The sequence below is a fragment of the Mastomys coucha genome, unplaced genomic scaffold (assembly GCF_008632895.1).
Source record: "Mastomys coucha isolate ucsf_1 unplaced genomic scaffold, UCSF_Mcou_1 pScaffold21, whole genome shotgun sequence".
Taxonomy (NCBI): Eukaryota; Metazoa; Chordata; class Mammalia; order Rodentia; family Muridae; genus Mastomys; species Mastomys coucha.
In genome coordinates this window covers 164,386,835-164,400,563 of record NW_022196904.1, presented here as the reverse complement: position 1 = coordinate 164,400,563, position 13,729 = coordinate 164,386,835, and the positions used below count along the sequence as shown (strand labels likewise).

The 13,729-nt window shown below is 43.3% G+C and overlaps 1 long non-coding RNA gene across 1 annotated transcript in view; it reads left to right on the top strand.

Annotated features, from left to right (window-relative positions):
• Positions 1 to 324: 324 nt before the first annotated feature.
• Positions 325 to 13,729, top strand: part of LOC116103750 — a 16,631-nt gene continuing 3,226 nt past the window's right edge. The window contains exons 1-2 of the long non-coding RNA XR_004123569.1: positions 325 to 618; positions 2,144 to 2,274. This is a non-coding gene — a long non-coding RNA (uncharacterized LOC116103750). The remainder of the gene's footprint in view (positions 619 to 2,143; positions 2,275 to 13,729) is intronic.

Here is a 13,729-nt window from a genome sequence, read left to right as displayed (position 1 = left end):
TCTACTTTGTCCGTTACTGGTATAACGATCCCCAGGGGTCTATTACTATGCTGGGAAGTGGGAAAGGGAGAATTTTAGATCAGCCAGCTTATGGTTCCTCAACACTGCCTTCTTATCTTGACTGTTTTTTTTCTCTTCATCATTTCATCTTGTTTGGGTCATTTATGGTCCCCTCCACTTCTTACAAGTGAGGTATAAGTCAAATGTAAAGAGCCAGGACACCCTGAGCCTTCTGCAGGGTCCTCTGGCCAGACAATGACTTCTGTGACATCTGGGTGTCCTGATATCTGCTTCCAGACTCCCCAGTGCCTCGGCTCTCTGCTCTCCACGCCTCGGCTCTCTGCTCTCCACGTCTGTCCAGCACCTCTGCTCTCCATCATCATGGCATATTGTAATTCTGTGACCTTCTGCCTGCCAAGCAGAAGACCCTAAGGAGCTGGGAGCCCCCTCCTTCACAGACACTACCATTCCCTGTAGATCCACACTGAGCCAAATGCTTTCCTTCTCATCAGAGGCTGGTTCCTATGCAAAGGAGGGGAGCACAGCTTTGCTTCCGGGAGCTCTTGGACTATCTGGATACTGGTTTTTATTGTCACAGTGGGGAGATAGTCCCAGCGGGTAAGTATCAGGAGAGAGGTTGGCATTACCAAGGAGAGGTAAACTGAGAAATGTTTTAGAAATGTCTTTTATCTTTTTATTAATATTAAAAAATTTATTAAGTAACTAGACATTTTCCTTATGTCAGACATGAGGCATGATAAAATATGCATCAAATGGAACTACTTACACTATAAAGAATTTATTGCTGCCACAAACATAAAAGAAACAACCCATATATCGTTTGGGTTCTTTTTGCCCAGGTAGCCGACCTTGTGTCGTTGGGCTACTCTCTGAGGAAGCCTTATTCCTGGGCTAAATTCTTGCTCACTACCCACATCCCAGCATAAAGCTAGGAGTGCTTTCTCAGCTTCTGGCCATCCATAAGTTGGAGGTTGCAGAGCCTGAAAGCTGTCTGCAATACGTGAAGATACTTCAGAGCTTTGTACTCCTCAGTAGAATACAGCCTCGGGGAGATGTTTGCTGGAAGCAGCTCACCAGTCAGTTACGCCATCTCTCTGAGCTTCAGTTCTCTGACCTATAAAAATGGACTTGGTGATCATATCAACCAAATAGTGTGACTCACTTGCTTGGGTTTCCTTAACATAACGTCAGACTTGATGCTTTAAACAATGGAAGCTTATTATCTCATCATCCCGGAGCCTAGACACCATGATCGAGGCTCCTGCAGGATGGCTTTCTGGTGACAGGCTTTCTGGTGATGGCTCCTTCCTTGGTTTGTAGAAGACCAGGGCCTCATCATATCATTCACTGGATTTTCCTCTGTGCAATCTCAGGAGAGAGAGAGAGAGAGAGAGAGAGAGAGAGAGAGAGAGAGAGAGAGAGAGAGAGAGAGAGAGAGAGAGAGAGAGAAAGAGGGAGAGAAAGAGAGAGAGAGAGAGCTCCTTGGAAGGCCATCAATCACACTGAATTAGGAGCAGACCACACACTTATGAATTAATTTAACCTCCTTAATTATCTCCTAAAGTCCTTATCTCTAAGTAAAATCACATTGAGGGTTAAGACCTTGTCATGAGTTGCAAATGAGATCACCCATATTTGAACCAAGAAAGCATTCTGTAATTGACTATAATTGTTCTAATTATTATGGTCACCGCTGGTTTTGAGTACAAAGATTCATCTATCCAAGAAGGACAGCTGACTGATTGACACCTACCATGGGAAAGAAGTTTGCTGAATGAGGAGAACTAGAGGAGAAAGACACAATATCAGACCCAAACAGTTGGACCCCAGAAAGTACCCAAGGAAAGTGCCATATTAGGCTGTAAGGAAGAGATGACCGTGTGAAGGTGACCAGGTTTCCAAAGATAGAACAGCTTCCATTTAGTTAAGTCTTGGTAGGGGTAAAACACTTTTTAAATTTTTTTTCTTAAAGCTACAAAATAATTACATCATTTTCCTCCTTTCCTCTCTCCCACATAACCCCCACATTGCTCAGTCTCTCAAATTTATGGCCTCTATTTCCTTAGTTGTAGATATAATATGTGTGAATATGTATATTCCTAAATATAAATATACATTTCAGGGAAGCTACTCTTAAGAAGTTTCATCAACATGACTACCTAAACCAGAGCTGAACAAAGATGACAGCAATGGACATGCTAATACAGAGAGGAGAAATTTCATGGGGCCTCAACTCCAGACAAAGAACTATGGGTAATTAAGTGCTGAGAGCCAGAGAAATAATAGTCTTCCTCAGGAAAGACGATTCCAACTATTGATCCAATACCAAGTGGCCAGCCCTGAAATAATGTATGAGGGGACATACTCGTACAGTAAACTTCCTGATTTTCTAGCTTCAAACTGTCCACCTACCATACCTCTACAATCCCTGTACCTCAGGTCCAGGAGCTGTATTGTGGATGTATCAGTTGGGGAGGAGCACCACATGGTCATCTCTTTTTGTACAAGTTGATCTTCTCATGGTTTTCTGTAATGATCTCCATTTGTTACAAAGAGAGAAAAATATGGATGAGGAAAGAGACCTTGTGAGCCGAAGGATGAAAATTTGGAATGTAGTTACGCATTATCTGGGTAAAGTGGTGGGTTGTAGGTTCCTCTCCAAGATCTATAACTTCTCTAGTCTTGGGTTGTTGAATAGATTCCCCACACCAGGCATGATTTCTTTCTAGTTGAACTGGTCTTAAATTCTATTCAAGAACTGCTGGTTATCACCAAGCTATGCATGCCACTACTGTGCTCTTAGGGATATAGTACCATGCTAGTCATCGTTGTAGTTCATAGGCAACATAGCTGAGTGGACTATTCGTTGACTCCCTCCCTTGGAAGCTTACATGGCACCTTCTTGTCCCATGAAAGCTAGTCCTCAGTGAAGAAGGCTTTAGGGCAGATCTAGATTGGACTTCTGGGTCCTGTGTCTGAATACATACTGTCTTCACTAAGAGGGGTTTGCCTTCAACCTCTGGGAGACGACCAATGGCAACAACAATAGTCTATAATGTTTGGGGAGTCTCTTAGACAACATTGACCAACAATTCCAAGGGGAAATTTTCCTTTAAAGTATATGTATATGCACAGAGACACGAATTATATGTAATTTAAGTATATAGGTTTAAAATATGACTTTTTCGTGATTTTTCGGACATTCTTATTGTTAGTTTAGCCTTCTTTTCTGTATTTATCTCTGTCCTCTTTCTAATTAACCACAACCCCCCATTTTCCCATTTCCTTCTTCAAGTTGTTTGTATCCTGCTACTCCACTTGCTGTTCCTCCTCTTCTACCCCATGGTCTCTTTTTACTGTCCTGGTTTCTACAGTTTCTTCAGATTAAAACCACCATCTAAAGATTTGGAGCCAGGAACCTCAGATAAGAGAGAACTTGTGGCATCTATCTTCCTGGGTCTGGGCTACCCCAGTCAGTATGGTCTTTTCTAGTTCCATCCGTTTACTTGCAAATTTTCTGATTTCATTTTTTTCCTTTACAATAGAATAGTATTTCAGCATGTATATGTAGCACATTTTCTTTACCCATTCACCAGTTAAAGGACATTTAGGTTGTTTCACTCTCCTAGCTATTGTGAATAGAATGGCAATGAACATGGCTGAGTATTGTCTTGGTACATTCTAATAATGTCCTCCTACCAACCTCAATATATGAGGGAATAGAGATCCTGAGAGATTAGATGGCTTGGCCAAGGCTGCATAGTGATTGACAGAAGCTTGACTAATCACAAGTTGTATCCCAACTTTAATCTCACATTCAAAGTTGTTGTAGTAAACATAGAGAGTGGAATGCATGACCATTCCCCAGAGTCATCATTAACTAGAAAGAAGAGCTGGCCTCCATAGCAACATGCATTATGGAGGGTGATGTCCAGAATCAGCTCTCATAGCATTTGTAAGAAGCTAGAAAAACCATCCACTTCTTTATAAACATGATAGGCTGATAATTACTATACAAATTAATAAGATAACAAGAGAAAGGACATGATATCATTTAGTTATTACTGTATAACAAATAATTGGTTCTAAATTTGATGAGTTAAAACAATAGCCACCCATTCTTTCTCACAAGTCTAAAATAGTTCATCAGAGCTGGGCCCAACTGAGTGTCTGTGTCTACAGCTATACATCGGGATGCTCTGAGCTCCTTAGACTCATCTGGGACTCTGGCTGAGTGGAAACAACTACCAGAATAAAACCAGACAGTAAAACTGGCATGTGGCCACCAATGCCCATACGCCGTTGGCCAAACCAAGGCAAAAGGCCAAGGGGAAGTGACTCTGCTTTTGTGAGGACTCTGATAGCACATGGGAAGGGTGTGTATGAGAGAACTACTAAAGAACTAAAGCCAATAATTGTGTCTACCAAAGACATTTTCTCGTGGAAGGTTGGTTACATAAAGCAGGTGGAGTGGGAAGAGACGATCTTTAAAATCCCACTAACTGTCAAAAGATTTGCTACAGAGGACTTTGTCTAGGAATAAAACACCACATTTCCTCATTTCTCCAACCGCGATAATGAAAGACAAGCCCTCCCTCCCTCCCACTTTCCCCTTCCTTTTCCTTAAAAAGTATACAAAATTGTAGGATGCCAAAATATTAGGCAAGCCTGGCTATAAAGAGATCCCTCAGCCTCAGAAGTTCAACCACCTACCTACAAAAGCAGCATTTGGCGAATCTCTGTAAAAACCGTGTTCCTTTGCATTTGGGTCTCATAGTCCCCATTTGGTGTTTGAAGTACACATCTGGTTTATAAATACAAACGCCAGCTTCACTGCTTGACCAATAGGAATGAATGTCCTAAGCCAGGAGAAATGGAAGTCTCTAGAAACATAGATCATCAGAAGGTTCTGGAGCCAGACTTTATTGCAGAAAGCCAGGAGAAGCCTCCAGAGGCATGGCATCCCTGGGTAGAGCTACAGTTACTTCTTCTTGTGCCATTGCAATAAAGGTGTCATTTTTACTGTGGAGGTGTAAATACATTTGTTTTCATTTTTATTTTATTAAACTGGGTCATATAAGGTCATTTTCATTCAAGTGGATAATTACTTTGAGCATTCCTCTACTCCTCTTTCTCACTGCCCATCCCCCTCCTCTCAATCACCCTTGTTCCCCTAAAGAGTTTCACTTCTACACTGGTGTCATATATATAGGACCACAAATGACAGAAAACATAGTATTTGATGTTCTGAGACTGACTTAATTTGCTTAAAATACATTATTTCCAGTGTAACTATTTTTCCACAAATGACATAACTGGGGCTATAAAAAGAATCACACACACACATACACACACACACATACACACACACACAAACACACACATACTTTATTTGTTCCTTTATTGACAGGCACCAAGACTAGTTCTATGGCTTCTCTCTTGTGAACCGGGCTGCCTAAACACTGACGTGCAAGTTTCTCTGTGCTACATTCATTTGTAGTCTTTGGAGAAATATCCAAGAGTCTCATCGATAGGTGTTATGGCAGGTTTGATCTGTTTTTCTTTTTTTGTGGTTTGCGTAGTGACAGGACCGGTTTACCTTCACACCAGAGGTGTATGCTGTCTCCTGTCATTCCACGTCTCTGTCAACACTGGGTGTCCTTTGTTTTCCTCATGACCACCAGCCAGCCACTCTGCTTAGGTTGAGATGGAATCTCAATGTAGTTTTAATTGGCATTTCTCTGATGGCTACTGACCTTGAACATATTTTTCATAGGTTTATTGGCCATTCCTATTTCATCTTTTGAGAACTACCTCTCATTTGAATAGCCTTGTTGGGTTGCTGGATTTCTTAGTTAGTCTTTTTAGTTCTTTGTATATTCTAAACACTAATTCTCTAATAGGTGGATAGTTGCCAACATTTTTCTCCCGTCTTGTGGACCATCTCTTTACACACATAATTGCACCTTTGTTATGCTGAGGCCTTTCAATTTTATGAATCCCCATATTCTTACTCAGAAAGTCCTAGCGTATACTGATTCTCAGGTGGTTTCCCCTATTTTTTCCTATATGAGAGTGTCCGTCATAGGTTAAGGTCTCTGATCCGCTTGGACTTGATTTCTGTACAGAGCAAAAGAACCCTGATTTCAGTTTTGTACCTGTAGACAGCTATAAGCTTGCCAGGACCCACTGTCGATGAGATGATCTTTTCCCAGTGTACGTTTTTGGCATCTTTAAAATTAAGTCTGTGTGGGCTTCTATCTAGATCCTCTCTTCTATTACACTGATATGAATATCTGTTTTTATAGCGTTTCACGCTGGCTTTTTATCATAACTGTAATATAACTTGAAAGTAGGTCCATGACATCCCCAGCATGATTCTCGTTGCACAAGGTTGCTTTGGCTAACCAGGGTCTTTCGTGCTTCCTTGGTGAATGTTAGGGTTTGGGGTTCTTTGGGTTTTTGTGGGGGGGAGGGGTTCTGTTTCAATGAAGCATCTTGATGGAAATGTCCTTATCTTTGCAGATAGCTTTTGGTAATACAGCCATTTTCACAATTCTTAATTCTTCTGATCCATGATTATAGAGGTTTCTCATGTCCTTGGTTAGGTTTATGCCAAGGTTTTGTTTTATTTTGTTAGACAATCGTAAGTAGGGGCTGTTTCCCCGACTTCCTCCTCAGCACATTTGTCATTGTAAGTAGGAAGGGTTCAGGCTTCTCACATGTTAACTTCATACTCTGTCACATAGCTTAAGCGTCTTTGAGGTCCGAGTTGGTGGGATCTCTGACAGACAGATGCATGTTGTCTGCAAATAACCATACTTTGACTTCTTCCCTTCCTATTTTTTCTCCCTCTCATCTCCCTCTTTGTCTTTGTTGTTGTTGTTGTTGTTGTTGTTTTAAATTGAGGACACACAGTACCAGCAGGAAACTGGATTGTCCGTTTTCAGCAGAGATCCCCTTGGTATCATTTCGGTTCTGCCTCATTCAAGCAAGCTCCACACTACCAGCTTCTCCAGTTCCTAAGAAGGAAAGAAAGAAAGTCTTTCCAGGGGTCTTTGCTGCATCGGGGTACCCTCCTGTTCCCTCCTGTACCCTCCTGTTCCCACTTCAGTAAGCAATAAGAAAATCTTTTGTGTGCCATGATGCACAGGCCATCCAGATGCCTTCCCAGACTGGGTTGCAAGCCCTTTCAATCAGTAAGTGCATTGCACACTGCTGCTAGGTGATAGAAGGCAGACAGAACAGAAGAAATTGCATTCTTTCCACAAAAAGTATCAGCCGGCCACTGATCGCTTCTGTGGTTTTTGTTGCACTGTAACTGGGAAGTTAGGGGTTAAGAGTTTTAGGGCTTTGTTTCTAAAAACACAGACCCAAATCAGATAACTAATTTAGAAGCAATTACAATGCACTTTACTCTGTTCTTCTGCCAAATAGTGCCTTATCAAAGCTGGCTCTCCTCTTTCGTCTTCCTTGTAAGTCTCAAAAGCATCTTCTGGGTCAGGAAAGAAAGCAAGCGCGCACACCTTGCTCACTGCAGAAGGGGCCATCCATGTCCTGGGGGCCCACACTGCTTTCACATCGGCTAGGCCCTATGGATTTACTCAAGTCAGCATCATCAACCTTCTACTCTATGAAGATATTTTGCCCCCATGAACATATGGATTGTGTTAGTGTTTAGTTTAAAAAAAAAAAAAAAAAGCTAAGCTAAAGTCCAGTGCGTTTTATTACAGTACAGCTTGGTTCCATTTTTGTGCTAGTTAATACAGTATCTGTGGTTATATGAAAATAAACATCTTTAACATAGTTAAGCCCGCCTGTCTAATGCAGTGTTCTCAAGCTTTACAGTGAGTGCCCTTGCAGGACAGCCTAGACATATCCAGGTTTTGTCCTCCCCCGGCCCCCACACAACTGAATAACACCTCTCCAGCAGTCTCTGCTTGCCCCTTTTATGTTACGCGTCTCCCGGCTTATTTCTGACAGCTCTGGGAGTGAAGTTCGCTAGCTGCTTTTACTTCTCGGAAGCCTGTCGGGCTACCTTTCTTCATTGCAAGTCCCAGATAACAGACAGATATCCTCTCAGTTAGTAAAAAGATGCGTGCGTCACTGAGCTCACTGAAGAAGACAGGTGACCTCCAGACCTGGGCTTCTGAACCACAAGTGACTTGGCTACATTTCTCAACGTCTGGAGACCTTTGAGTTATCACAGTTCCAGAGTGAGCTGGACAGTGAAGAAGAGTGCTGCTGGATCTGGTAGATAGATGCTCGGCACTGCTACACATGTTTCCAGGCACAAGATAGCTCTCCACAACAAAGAACTCTCTAGCATGAAATGTTAACCATGAAGAGACTGAGAAATCCTTGTATAGATTCTGCTTCACTTCAAAGGGAAGTCAGGCAGTTTATGAGCATCTCTGTGTGCCCTAAGGATACTGTGAGCTCTGAGGATGAAGGATCTTGGATGCCATTCTCAGACATGTTTACACGATTCCATATTTGTGAAGCTTAAGGAAAGAAAAGCTCATAATGTAAACATCCCAGAAGAGACTAATTATAACCAGTGCAAACCAAATAGCAAGAGATGTATGCACCTTCAATTTTGACACTTAAAAAATTTTCACCATAGTAGTAAAGTTGAGTTCATTTTCACAAAAATTTATTTTAGTACAGATTTATCCATATGTGTCTGAGATTAAATCAGCACAGACCCCACCCTCAAATAGATTAGTCTCCAGAGGAGATCATGTCTACCCCAACGGCCATGGTATGAAAAGCAATGAACTCAAAGTAAGCACTCGAGACTACTTTAAATGCAATCTAAGAGCCCCGAATGCCCTGACAGAACAAATGTAGGCAGAATGGAAAGAAAGTCCAAAGTGGGATGTGTCTGTGTGATATTTTCTTGTTTTGGCCTTTAAATATCAGTAAGGTGTCAAGGCAAGGTGACTTCAATTTTGCTGCTAAAAGGGGCTCACTCACCTATTGAGTAGCCCTGGGAAATGATGAGTTGAGTGAGCAAAGATTCATGGGAAAGACAAAACAATAAAATATATGTGGTGATAGTCTCAGAAAGAAGACTAGGGGAGATTTCACTCCCATCTGGGGAAAAGAAAGGTAAGACTGATTACATGGATAATATGTATGGGTGTTGTTTTTGTCTTAATTCTCTGAAAATACTCTTAATTCTCTGCCACTACCTTAGTCCTCGGTCCCGGGAGATCCTGATCCCTAATCTACTCCCTATAAATCCAAGTAGCTCTTCCTTAGACTCAGTGAGGAATGGACCTACATGCCTGGGAGGTCTAGCTTTCCCCTTCCCGGCTCCCTCAGTTCCCCTGTTGCAGTGGCAGGCTCACCTCTTTAGCAGTCCTGTTGAACGATGAATTGAGAGAGCCCAAAGAGACTGGATTTGTTTGCAGTTCACACCAAGCATGCAGGGGGAAGATTTCTACTTTACTCCAAGACATCCTCAACTCTATCCTAGGCACCACAGGGTCATTCCGTTCAGATGCAAACCATCTCTCCATCTTCATCGAATCAGTACTGTGTCACCAGGAGAGGATGAGATAGAAACTCACCCTCCAGAGCTGCCCGCGCTGAGAAGGAAACAGCTGCACTAAGTCCAAGTCAGTCAGCACTGCTGGGGCTGCGGATCCTAGCAAGATCCCCCTGTCTACATTTCATCCGTAAAATCAGCAAGTACCGTACAAATAGAAAAAACGCCACTTTCCTATAAATATGAAAGGTCTGAACAGTAGGAAAGTTAACAGATATTTCCATCAATAAAAACATCTTAGGGATTAAGTCAGCAAAAAGAAAACTTTGTTGAACGTTGGGCAGGCTAAACTCAGGATTCCTGATATAAGAAGCCACACTCCCCAAACTGTGAGATTCACTCAAGTTCCCTGAGGTGATATTAGTTAGTTCACTAAAACAAATTCTACAGTCAGATAAGCTTGGGAAAATGCAATAAATACTCGTTGGCATCACAGGTCAACATATTCCTGTAGCATATCACCTTTAAAATTCTTACTAATAAAGAAGAAAATGAATCTGACTTTTGCCAACTCAAGTTTTTCCAAATAAGTTCGTTCTATTTGGGGACCGTTCATTTACTTATTTTAATCAATTGTCTATAACCACTTCATTAGTACCTGGTGATCATGTTTAGGTGCACATGTGTGTGAAGATGTGCTTATCCATGCATATGTGGGGAGAGTCTAGAGGGTCAGACAGGGTTTCGTTCTCTTTGGCTCTCCATCTTCCTCTTAGAGGCAGGGTCTGTCATCGAGTCTGGAGGTTGGAGTTTCAGCTGCACTGGCTGGCCAGTGAGCCTCTGGGATCGGCCCCGCACTGCTGGCTTACAGATGCGGCACCACACTGGCTTTTCTCGAGCACTGGGGACCCTCGTGCTTTCACAGAGAGCGTTTTACCTACTGAGTCACCTCTCAAGCCCTAAGGTACTTAGATATTTTACAAGCACTTTCTGTGGGCCAGGTGCTATCCTCCATACTTTAGAAACATTAATTCTTTTTTTTTTTTAGGTTTTTCAAAACAGGGTTTCTCTGTAGCCCCGGCTGTCCTGGAACTCACTCTGTAGACCAGGCTGGCCTCGAACTCAAAAATCCACCTGCCTCTGCCTCCCAAGTGCTGGGATTAAAGGCGTGTGCCACCACTGCCCAGCACATTAATTCTTATAATATGCCTGTGAAGTAGATATTTGTGTGTATGTGTGTGTGTGAGTGTGCACGCATACATGCATGCGTGTGTATGTGTGTGTGTGTGTGTTTGTGTGTGTGTGTATGTGTGTGTTGAAACAGGGTCTTGCTATGTGACCCAGGATATACTCAAACTTATGACCCTTATTATCTTTATTTTACAGAGGAAAAAAAGCAGGCTTATGACAGGACTGCCTAAGTTATTCTGCCAGTGAGGTTTCACAGTGTGTGTTTTGATACACAGAGCGTGTTATAGAAAACACAGCTCCCAGATGGGCTGCCTTGGGAAGGAACCCTGCGGGAGTCAGGCTTTGTTTGGAAAATCCCTTAATCTGCCTGTGATTATTCTAGGCACCCCATTGACATATATGTTCATGCTGTGGTTCCAATAAGGCCTTTTTGTTAGAATGATCTGGAGGCAAAGGTAAGAAGAAGATGCTGGGCTGATGGTGCCACAGCCGACACTGCCAAACAGGCAGCGTGTACCCAGAGGTGTGCTACAGACACAGTCACGACCAGTAGCCACAAGGCGGATTTAGCATGGCCCACATCTCTCACTTTGCACAGGAGAAACGTGGGCCCAGGAGGCAAATCTTCCTCAGAGCTCACAGAGGTAACTGGCTCCTCTTTCTCTTCCTGATAGAGACATCTCTGTGCTCCTGATATTGTCACTGCTCACTCTGGAGACTGAGCAGCTCACACGGTGCAACCCTGAAAGTGGAAGCAACCAAAGCCACTCCTTATTGACAGTCCTGGGGTCCACAAGCACCACCCAACTGTCTCACATTTTAACTCTTCAAGCTCTGAATTTGTTTTCCTTAAATGAGAGGAATACTTTTAAAAAAAAAATATGTACTATTTGAGAGAGAGAGAGGGAGAGAGAGAGAGAGAGAGAAGAGAGAGAGAGAGAGAGAGCTCGTGTGCGAGCACATGCACGCACTTATGTACAGAGTACCTTTCAAGACCAGAGGAGAGTAACAGATCCCCTAGAAAAGGAATCACAGGTGTTTGTGAGCAGACTAACCTGGGTGCTGGGAACCAAACTCCACCCTCTAAGAGAGCAGTAAATGCTCTAAGCAGTGAGCCATCTCTTCAGCCCCAGTCGGTTTCTTAAAGAGCAAAGTCCTCTTCGTCCCATAGAGCTCTCTGGGGTTAATTTTCACTATTTAAACAATCCTTTTAAGCCATATGTGAATCCAATATCAAGTATCACATGATAAACAGGTCCAATTTTTATTTGTCAAACAAATAACTAAAAGTAAATGAAAATATTTGGCATAGGTAAAAAGAGAAGGAGGAGGAGGAGCAGGAGCAGGAGGAGGAGGAGGAGGAGGAGGAGGAGGAGGAGGAGGAGGAAGTGGAAGAGGAGGAGAAGAAGAAGCCTGAGAGCAAAGTACAAGCTCTAAGTATTTAATGTCTCCAAAGTGTTCGTGCTTGCCATGGCAGGTAGATGTGCCATGCACTGCTCTTCCAAAAAAGGGAGCTGCTAAATTGTGGTGAGGTAGAGATGAGCACCCTTTGAATGTTAGTGTGGGAGGGAAGACGAAGGAGCCACCCCACAGCTGCAGAAGCTGCCAAAGTCCCCGGAAAAGTAGCATAAATCCTGCCCCCACATGCGTCACTGTCACTGAGCCAGGCGTGCTAGGTCTAAGAACAGGAGCCCTGAGGAAAGCTCCTGGCAGCCCTGTGTGTCTTCCTCCAAGCCCTGGGTCAGTCAGGCAGAGAGGAACAGGTCTGCCACCAGACCCTGAGAGCGTCCCTCTGGCCTGATCCAGTCCATCCCTGGACCTGATGGCTACCAGACGCCTGTTTATGATGTAGTGTGTACAGCTGCATACAACATGGCAGGCCACAGCTGGCTCGTTTCTCCCCCAAAGGAAACTGAGCTAAGAGATGAGCTTTCTAGACCATGAACCATGATCTAAGGAGATGGAAAATAAGCAAATGCAGATATGCATGAGTAAATAGGAACACAGGATCCTACGCCTAACCAGGTCAGGGAAGCAGCAAAATGCTCAAAGCAAACAAGGGAACAAAGACTGCCCCTAATGTGCCAAGAATAAAAAGGGTAGCATGTAAGGATGATGATTCGTAATACTACAGCATGCTCAAAAGATTCTATCTTGCTATGGGTAGGCTCGTGTAGCATTTTTTGATGAACACAAAGGGAGAAAACAGAGTTAATCAACATCCGAGTCCCGCGTCTTCTATAGGAACCCCTCCCTAATCTCTCTAACTCACTGACCTCTCCTTTCTGGGTCACGTTCTCGAGGGGGGTGGAGGGGTGGCGCATGGGCGTCAGTGCTCAGGTGCAGAAGTGAGAGGACAACTTTCAGCTTTTCTCTCCTTCATCTTGGGAACTCCAGGCGTCATCAGGCTCAGTCTCAAATACCTTTACACGCTGAGCCATTTGGCAGGCTCTGTTTATGTTTATCTCGTGTTCCAGACTGGACATAAGCAATTTGAGTCGGGCTTTGGCCCGTGTACACGGGAAGACCATAGCCAAATGTTCAGGTGTGGCTAAGGGTCTCAGGTGGGCTTCCAACAGCAAAACAGAGAAGCAGAGAGAAAGAGACATGACCAATTCTTAGCTATTGAAAGAACAAAATGGCTTCTTTTTTTTAAGATATTTTCTTTATTTACATGTCATATGATATCTCCTTTCCTGGTTTCCCCTCCAGAAAAAAAGAAAAAAGAAAAACAAAAGAAAAAGAACCATATTCCCTCCCCCCTTCCCTGCTCACCAACCCACCCTCTCCCCTTCCTGGCTCTGGCATGCCCCTACACTGGGGCATAGAACCTTCACAGGGCCAAGGACTTCTTCTCCCATTGGTGACCAATTAGGCCATCCTCTGCTACATGTACTGCTGGAGCCATTAGTCCTACCATGTGTACTCTTCGGTTGGTGGTTTAGTCCCTAGAAGCTCTGAGGGTACTAGTTAGTTCATATTGTTGTTCATCCTAAGGGGCTGCAAACCCCTCAGCTCCTT